Here is an 8,292-nt window from a genome sequence, read left to right as displayed (position 1 = left end):
CCTTCTAATGTATCTAAAAAATGTTTTAGACCTGAAATCTATTCCAGACTATGGTGAAACAGCATTTTAGGGAGTGTAATCATTTGGTGTAATGAGGGAGCTTTTAGAGGTTCAGATGTCTGGTTCCATCTACCACCACTGTGAAAAGTTCTGACTTTATAAGATTCTCCAGAATGGAGTGTTTCTGATATCCTGATAATACTGATATCCTATTAATGTGTAATAATAATAATAATAATAATAATAATAATAATAATAATAATAATAACAACAACAACAACAATTTTTAAATATGCAAATAAGCATTACAAAATTAGATAGAGGTAAAATTCATTTTTCATGTAATCTGTATCAACACTGAATATTTCTTTTACTTGCATAAATTAACTCTTCAATCACAGCACAAAAAGTCAGTTAAGAACAGTTACAAAACAGGTAAAACCAAGAACAATTCAAAAACTGTATTGAATATGAATACAATATTTATTGAACACTTAACATTTAGCACCTTCTTGTGTTTTCCAAAAGTGAATTATTAACCCTCTGTGGTTTGAAGAGCTGTAGATGACCTGAAAGAAACAAAAAGAAAATCACGACTGAGAAACTCAATTAGTTCATAATTGTATGTGATCAGGAAGTACAGTGAGTAGCACTGAGCACATGTTTAAGCTTTCACAAAAGAGCTTCTCAAAAGCATGTACATGGTATACGTACAAGTGAATTGGTAGAAATTTCTACAAAAGACCAGAGCCAGGAGTATAAATAATGTTCTTATTTTATGATTTGACTTATATTCTTAAATTTCACTTGGTATTTTACTGATTTTTTGTTTGTGTTATTGCTTCCTTCAATCCCTGTTTTTGTATATGTTTAGCTTTATTTAAAATGAGAGCCACCCTCAATGTACTTCCAAGTTCAAAGAAAGGCAGACTGATTTGATTAGTTGATAGAAAATACTACTTCAATCAATGTGAAACTATCAAGAAGTTACAGTAAGAAATGTCTACCTGGAAAAAAGAACCACAGGCTAAACTAATAAGGACTACTGGGACAAAAACATGCTTTTGTGTTGATTAGATAAAAACACAAAGTTAAGAAAACTGCAAGAAATGGACATAATACTTGTTAAATAACTGAAAATGGCAGTTCTTAATTTTGTTCAGGTAACCCTTAAAGGCTTGGACTATGTAGGAAAATCTGATTTCTGTATTACCATCCTCTCTGAGGAATAAAGAAAAAAGAATAAAAAGTTCATTTTAAGTTGGTGCTCGCAGATTCTGCGCTCCCTGCTCTCCTATTTCAAATCAGGGGCACCAGTGCTCCTGGGCAAAAAAACTTAACATAAAACTGATGAACCTGTATATCGTTCACTATAAGTTCAAACCAGGTTGCAACACAAACCTGTATCTCTCCCAGCGTCCGCCTCCGCAGTCTGATGCAAGATTGAACCATCGGATAGCATGTTTGGAAATCTCTTCTGTGGTGTTGCTGCTCACTTTGCATTTCCGTACAGCTCCTACGTGAAAACATAAGTAACTAGATATACATTTCCTGAAAGAAAAACCAGAGCTTGCAATTATTGTGAAATGAAAAAAGAAAACGATAGACAGATACAGACTGGGAGTTGTAGATAGACAGATACAGAGAGACAGAGTTGTAGATAGATATAGACAGACAGACAGACAGAGAGTTGTAGATATAGACAGACTCTCAATTTGGCTATTAAGCTTAGGAATTGGGACAATAAAAAGTAAAAGAAATGGAGACAAACTTTGTGTATTCAACATGCAGGAAAATGGGTAATGCAGTTTCATTCGCTATACTTGCGAAAGAGAGAATAAAGAGCCTTACCTTCAATATTCAGTCACACGCGGCTAATAGCCCACAAAAGTATTACAACACGCTCGCTGGCCACTTTTCAGTGACTTCAGTCCTCAGGCTCAGCTCAGCTCAGTTCTCACACCTTCGCTGGTCTCCTTCTCTCTCCGGGCTCTGCCAGCTACTGAGGGAAGAGATGACAATAAGTAGGCTGGCAGAAACAAGGCACAGGTGAACAACATCAGCTACTTAGGCCCGCTGGTTCAGCCCGACCAGCTTCTCCGTCCCGCATTCGACGCTCAGCCACGCCCCCCTCTCCACAAATAATAATAATAATAATAATTGGTCTAATGACCTTAGTTTTATCTGAATTGTAAGGTCTAAAGGGTGTTTTATACCATTATGATCTGTTTAATCTTTATTTTATTTTAGTTTTATCTGGACTGTAACGTCTAAAGGGTGTTTTATGTCTAGTTGAAGCCACTTTTAGAATTACTCTTTTACTCTTGCATATTTGTTTTTACACAATATATGTAAGCTGTATGAAGGTTCTGTACATAAACAAGATATAAGAAGAAACAATACACACACACAGACACACGCATATATATATATATATATACATACATGTTAAATTTCCTACATATTTCTTCATATCGTAAGTACTTCTTCACGTGTGTGTACCTGGCACAGAATTTACTGCCTTAACAAGCTTTAGCAGTGAATAAAAATGAAAAATTCTTTCTTTCAGTAACTAAAAATAACACGTCCATTATAATTTACACTCATTCAGACAAACGTAGCAAGGGCTGTGTGACTACCAAGTTAAATAATTAACTTATATCTTAAATAAGTACATTTCTGCTAACGTTAGCTTGATAGTTAGCTACGTCACTGATAAGCTAACCTAGCTAGCTAGCTAGTACAGTAACTAGCAAAGTAAAGGCTAATTGTATTTGTATCTCTAGTAACGAAAAACAAAGTTATCTGGACATTAACTCGTGTTCAATATTAGTATTCTCACATTGCCAGAAAAAAAGCACCTTGCCTCTGTCGTAATAATGAGGCTGAAGAGTCTTGTTAGCCAGCTTGTTATGTGAATTTTCCATTCCACCTTAAACGGTACAGCAGGGCTACTGACTACTGCGCCTTTTAAGGTGGAACAGACCATTCGAATGAAAAACTGGCTAATAAGATGTCAATTTCACATTCATTCGGTAATTTAACTGGCGTTATAAAGCTACGTTGCCCAGACATTCTTATTTAAGATTTATTTCTCGTCTTTAATAACATTAGTGTCACTGATAAACTAGCTAGCATAGCCGCTAACGTACAGCCCTCAAGCTAGCTAGTTAGCTAACAATACAAAGAAAGAGAAAAATAACACTTAAAAATTTCCTTCTTATCAAAAATATGACTAGTAATCGTGACTCTGATAGCAGTATTAGCTAATAAGACATGAGATGTGACCAACCAGTTTTAATGGCTCCATCCTGGCCAAAATCTGGTAGACCGTTGGAAACCGTTGCGAATTTTTGAACGGTCTCGCGGCGAGGCTCTGGATCAGATCCGCAGCGCATTCACACAGCGATTGGCCATCCGTAACGTTCCCGGATGTGGAGCAAGCGCGCCCCTGTTCCGCAGAGTGACACAGTCGTTACGCTGACTCCGGTGCAGATGCGTAAATGCAGATAGCATGGTCTGCCGGATTTGCGGAGACGCAGGCGGATCTGGCGCGGAGTCAGCTGTGAGGGTCCTGACCACTGAAGAACAGGGTAAAAGGGGGCTAACAAAGTATGCAGAGAAACAGATGGACTACAGTCTGTAACTGTAGAACTGCAGAGCGTTTCTAAGTGTGAATAATCCGTCTGTCTCTGTCGGTTTGTACAATTCTGGAAATTACCAGCAGTGATGATCGCGTTACAGAAGTGGTTACGTTAGCAGGACAGACGGCGACTTGTTCAAGGCTGCAAAGGCCAAAAGTTCGTGCTCCACTTTAGTTCAGCAGAGTTTTGAGTTCTGGCGAGTGATTAATGTCCTGGCAGTGCATTTTGTACCTGATTCAGAAATGGAGGAGCTGTTGGCCATTCCGATGACATCACATCCTGTTTAACTAGTCTTCCATGACAAATGAGAACTTGTGCGATCTGGTAAAATGCAGTTTCAGGGCTGCAGGTGTGAATGACTGTAAGTGTGAACGTTAGCGGTACAGATACGCTGCTTATCTACCAGCTTCTGATTGTAAACAGAACATAACACTTTGACAATGTCCATAATAAGATGTCCAACATGCAGCGTGCGTTCAGATATACGTATCAGGGCCTCGGCGCAGTCTAATGCTGCATTCACACTGATCCAGCACGCAAACGCACCGCAAACGTGTCCCATTCATTTTCAACGGTTCTGTCAGACACGGCTGCGCAGTGCAAGATGCGTCGAATCTCGGGGATGCGGTGTGTCTAAAGGATCATTTATGAACTTGTGAAGAGAATTTCCACTCTGTAATGTCTTCTGGGTTTCTCAAACACTAGAGGGCGCTCCCGAGCTAGTCCAAAATGAATGGGTTGATATGGAGCATTTGAGCAAAATCATAGTTTATAATTGCTTAAACATTTTTAATATAAAGGAATATTTTTTTTCCTGAACACAGAGCAGCATAAAACATTTTAACACTGCTGTTATATTTTTAAGAGATTTGTACTCGAGTTTAAAACGGTGCCTCATGTACATTCATGATATCAGTGAGCGCCAACAGCCAATGAGCTGCTCCGCTTGCCAACCAATCAGCACTTAGTAGCAGTAATGTTAACCAATCAGCACTCAGTAGCAGTAATGCTAACCAATCAGCACTCAGTAACAGTAATGTTAACCAATCAGCTCTCAGTAGCAGTGTTAACCAATCAGCTCTCAGTAGCAGTAATGCTAACCAATCAGCACTCAGTAACAGTAATGCCAACCAATCAGCACTCAGTAGCAGTAATGTTAACCAATCAGCACTCAGTAGCAGTGATGCTAACCAATCAGCCAGCACTCAGTAGCACTAATGTTAACCAATCAGCACTCAGTAGCAGTGATGTTAACCAATCAGCACTCAGTAGTAGTGATGCTAACCAATCAGCACTCAGTAGCAGTGATGTTAACCAATTAGCACTCAGTAGCAGTGATGCTAACCAATCAGCACTCAGTAGCAGTAATGTTAACCAATCAGCACTCAGTAGCAGTGATGTTAACCAATCAGCATTCAGTAGCAGTGATGCTAACCAATCAGCACTCAGTAGCAGTGATGTTAACCAATCAGCACTCAGTAGCAGTGATGTTAACCAGTCAGCACTCAGTAGCAGTAATGCTAACCAATCAGCACTCAGTAGCAGTGATGCTAACCAATCAGCACTCAGTAGCAGTAATGCCAACCAATCAGCACTCAGTAACACTAATGTTAACCAATCAGCACTCAGTAGCAGTAATGTTAACCAATCAGCACTCAGTAGTAGTAATGCCAACCAATCAGCACTCAGTAGCAGTAATGTTAACCAATCAGCACTCAGTAGCAGTGATGCTAACCAATCAGCACTCAGTAGCAGTAATGTTAACCAATCAGCTCTCAGTAGCAGTGATGTTAACCAATCAGCACTCAGTAGCAGTAATGAAAATGATTAAATTTGGATCTTTCCATCTCTTTTAAGGGATCTTTCCATCTCTTTATAGGATCAGAGAGCATTTTCCCACTTCAAAATAAAAGTCTCATACAGAACCAGTCTTATGTGAAGCGAAGAACCACTTTTGGATCCCTAAAAATTCCTGGATGTTTTTATAAATAACGGCTTCTCAAATCTGCAAACATAGAGGCAATCAGTAGGGGGCAAATACTTTTCACTGCACCATATGTTAGTTTGTTCATCCCGACCTTCGAAAGCAACGAAGGTAACTGTGATGAAAAATCATCATACTGTCCACCCCTGCTTTGATGCTCTCCCTGTGACAAAGGCCTGAGCTTCTGGGTCGTTCTCCATTTGGAGGGGAAACCAAGTCATAATATGAAACAATATTTTTAAGAAGTTTAACTCAGGAATTTGTATAAAACAGATTCATGTTTACTTTTTATATCATTAACATTATATACATTTAAAAATGATGTATTTTATTTATGTGGTCATTTGGTCACTGGTGTTATCAGGACTCTTATTTTACATTTTAACACAGTATTTTCAGCTCTGTTAAACTGCTTCTTTGGGTCGGGGCTCATCAGAGAGGAAGCATATCAAGGCATGAGGAGGCGAGTCACACTCGCTCATTATATTTGATTAATTTATTAATAATTTTGTTTATCAGGAAGCTCATAGCTTCTATGTGTCACCGTTGTTTTGTGCTTTAATGGCTAGGTAATTAAAATTTTATCAAAATAATGCTAAATATCATCTTTATTACTGATTTTAAATACACAAGGTCACCTGATCAGCCAACAAGTCAGCCCATATACAAAATCCTCAGTTTCAACCGGAATGTCACTGGAGTCACCGTCACTGGAGTTACACCATATTCATACAACACCAGTGACTGTAAAATATGTTTGGAATTAAACTCTCATTTTTACATACACTGATCAGGCATAACATTATGACCACCTCCTTGTTTCTACGCTCATTGTCCATTTTATCAGCTCCACTTACTATATAGGTGCACTTTGTAGTTCTACAGTTACAGACTGTAGTCCATCTGTTTCTCTGATACTTTGTTAGCCCCCTTTTACCCTGTTCTTCAGTGGTCAGGACCCCCATGGACCCTCACAGAGCAGATACTATTTGGGTGGTGGATCATTCTCAGCACAGCAGTAACACTGACGTGGTGGTGGTGTGTTAGTGTGTGTTGCACTGGTCTGAGTGGATCAGACACAGCAGTGCTGCTGGAGTTTTTAAACACCTCAGTGTCACTGCTGGACTGAGAATAGTCCACCAACCAAAAATATCCAGCCAACAGCGTCCTGTGACCACTGATGAAGGTCTAGAGGATGACCAACACAAACTGTGCAGCAGCAGATGAGCTATCGTCTCTGACTTTACATCTGCAAGGTGGACCGACAAGGTAGGAGTGTCTAATAGAGTGGACAGTGAGTGGACACAGTGTTTAAAAACTCCAGCAGCACTGCTGTGTCTGATCCACTCAGACCAGCGCAACACACACTAACACACCACCACCACGTCAATGTTACTGCAGTGCTGAGAATGATCCACCAATAATAATAATGTTAATAGACTTATTTAGATTATTTAGTTTTGGGATGAAAGAAACCTGAATTCCCACTCCAAATGGAGAATGACCCGTTTGTTTTAAAAGTGTTGAAATGATGCATCTCTATTTGCCAAAGCTGATTCTGATCTTTATCTCATGCAAAATCCTCTTCCACACAATGGACCTACTCACTCTATTACCCAACACCCTCCCACACACTGGCTCTGCGCCCTCAGCCTTCTGCCATGGTTTGCCTTAAAGGCTGCTGTATTGTAGATGTTTTAGGCAGATGTAATAAAACATAACACGTAAAACATAATATCTTAGTGAGTGTAAACATCTTAAATGTCATCAATAAATCTACTATTTCTCATCATGAGACTGTCGTAAGAATATTGTGAGATTATTTAACTTATTTTGGTCATTCGTTTTTAAGCAGTTTTATCTTATAAAAGTGTCTTATTTCATTGTCTGATCATGTTACTTGTTTTAATCATTATTTCCTGAAATGAGCAAAATTATCTTCATTATTTCTCAAAACATGTAAACTAATCTGCCAATGGAATAAGACACTTTCACCAGATAAAATCACTTAAAACAAGTAAAAATGTACATAAACAGGTGGAATAATCTTATAATATTCTTACAACAGTCTCATAATGAGGAATATTAGATTTATTGACTACATTTAAGACGTTTTCACTTGATATTATTTTTTGCAGTGCGTGGTTGTTGTCAGAGCTGCATAGCAACCACTTACCTTAGACCCAAAAGAGTCTAAAAAGGGAAGAAAAGAACGGTACAAGCTTCAGTTTCTCTGCTGATGGATGCTGGATGGACTAAGATGTTCCACTGCAGTCATATAGAGGAACTCAGCACTCCAGGGGCGCTGAATAAGCTTTAAAGACTCAGAGAACCTAAATTAGGCTACTCTTCCTCTTGTGGGTGGACAGTATACCTGTACAAACTGTCCCACGCAGCGCAACAAAACTGTGCTCCTCTACAGCCTCACTGTGTTCACACCAGAAACTTACAGAGAGAAAGCTAACCACCAAGCCAAAGATAACCTATTAAAGGGGAATCCCACCAAGTTTTCAAAATTTTTGAATAATTCAGTCCTTGAAATGTAAACAGAGTGATTCAGAGTGGTTTGGTGTGAAATGGTTGATTGTAGAGACTCAGATTTCTTTACAGTGGTGGTGACAGGAACCAGGGGTCGCCATGACTACAACACTAGTATAGACATTT

General features: G+C 39.0%; 1 long non-coding RNA gene across 2 annotated transcripts; it reads right to left on the bottom strand.

The window, feature by feature from the left end:
- Positions 1-464: 464 nt before the first annotated feature.
- LOC118797132 lies at positions 465-7,975 on the bottom strand. Of its 2 annotated transcripts, XR_005005928.1 has the most exons (4): positions 7,805-7,975; positions 1,852-1,999; positions 1,402-1,516; positions 465-569 (listed from the first exon to the last, which is right to left on the bottom strand). It is a non-coding gene; the product is annotated as an uncharacterized LOC118797132 (long non-coding RNA). The 2 variants fall into 2 exon arrangements; XR_005005927.1 differs by lacking the exon at positions 7,805-7,975 and having other exon boundaries at positions 1,852-2,068.
- Positions 7,976-8,292: the final 317 nt, after the last annotated feature.

The sequence above is a fragment of the Colossoma macropomum genome, unplaced genomic scaffold (genome assembly GCF_904425465.1).
Source record: "Colossoma macropomum unplaced genomic scaffold, Colossoma_macropomum, whole genome shotgun sequence".
Classification (NCBI taxonomy): domain Eukaryota; kingdom Metazoa; phylum Chordata; class Actinopteri; order Characiformes; family Serrasalmidae; genus Colossoma; species Colossoma macropomum.
Note: the sequence above shows the minus strand (reverse complement) of the source record. Positions and strands in the feature narration are given on the sequence as shown.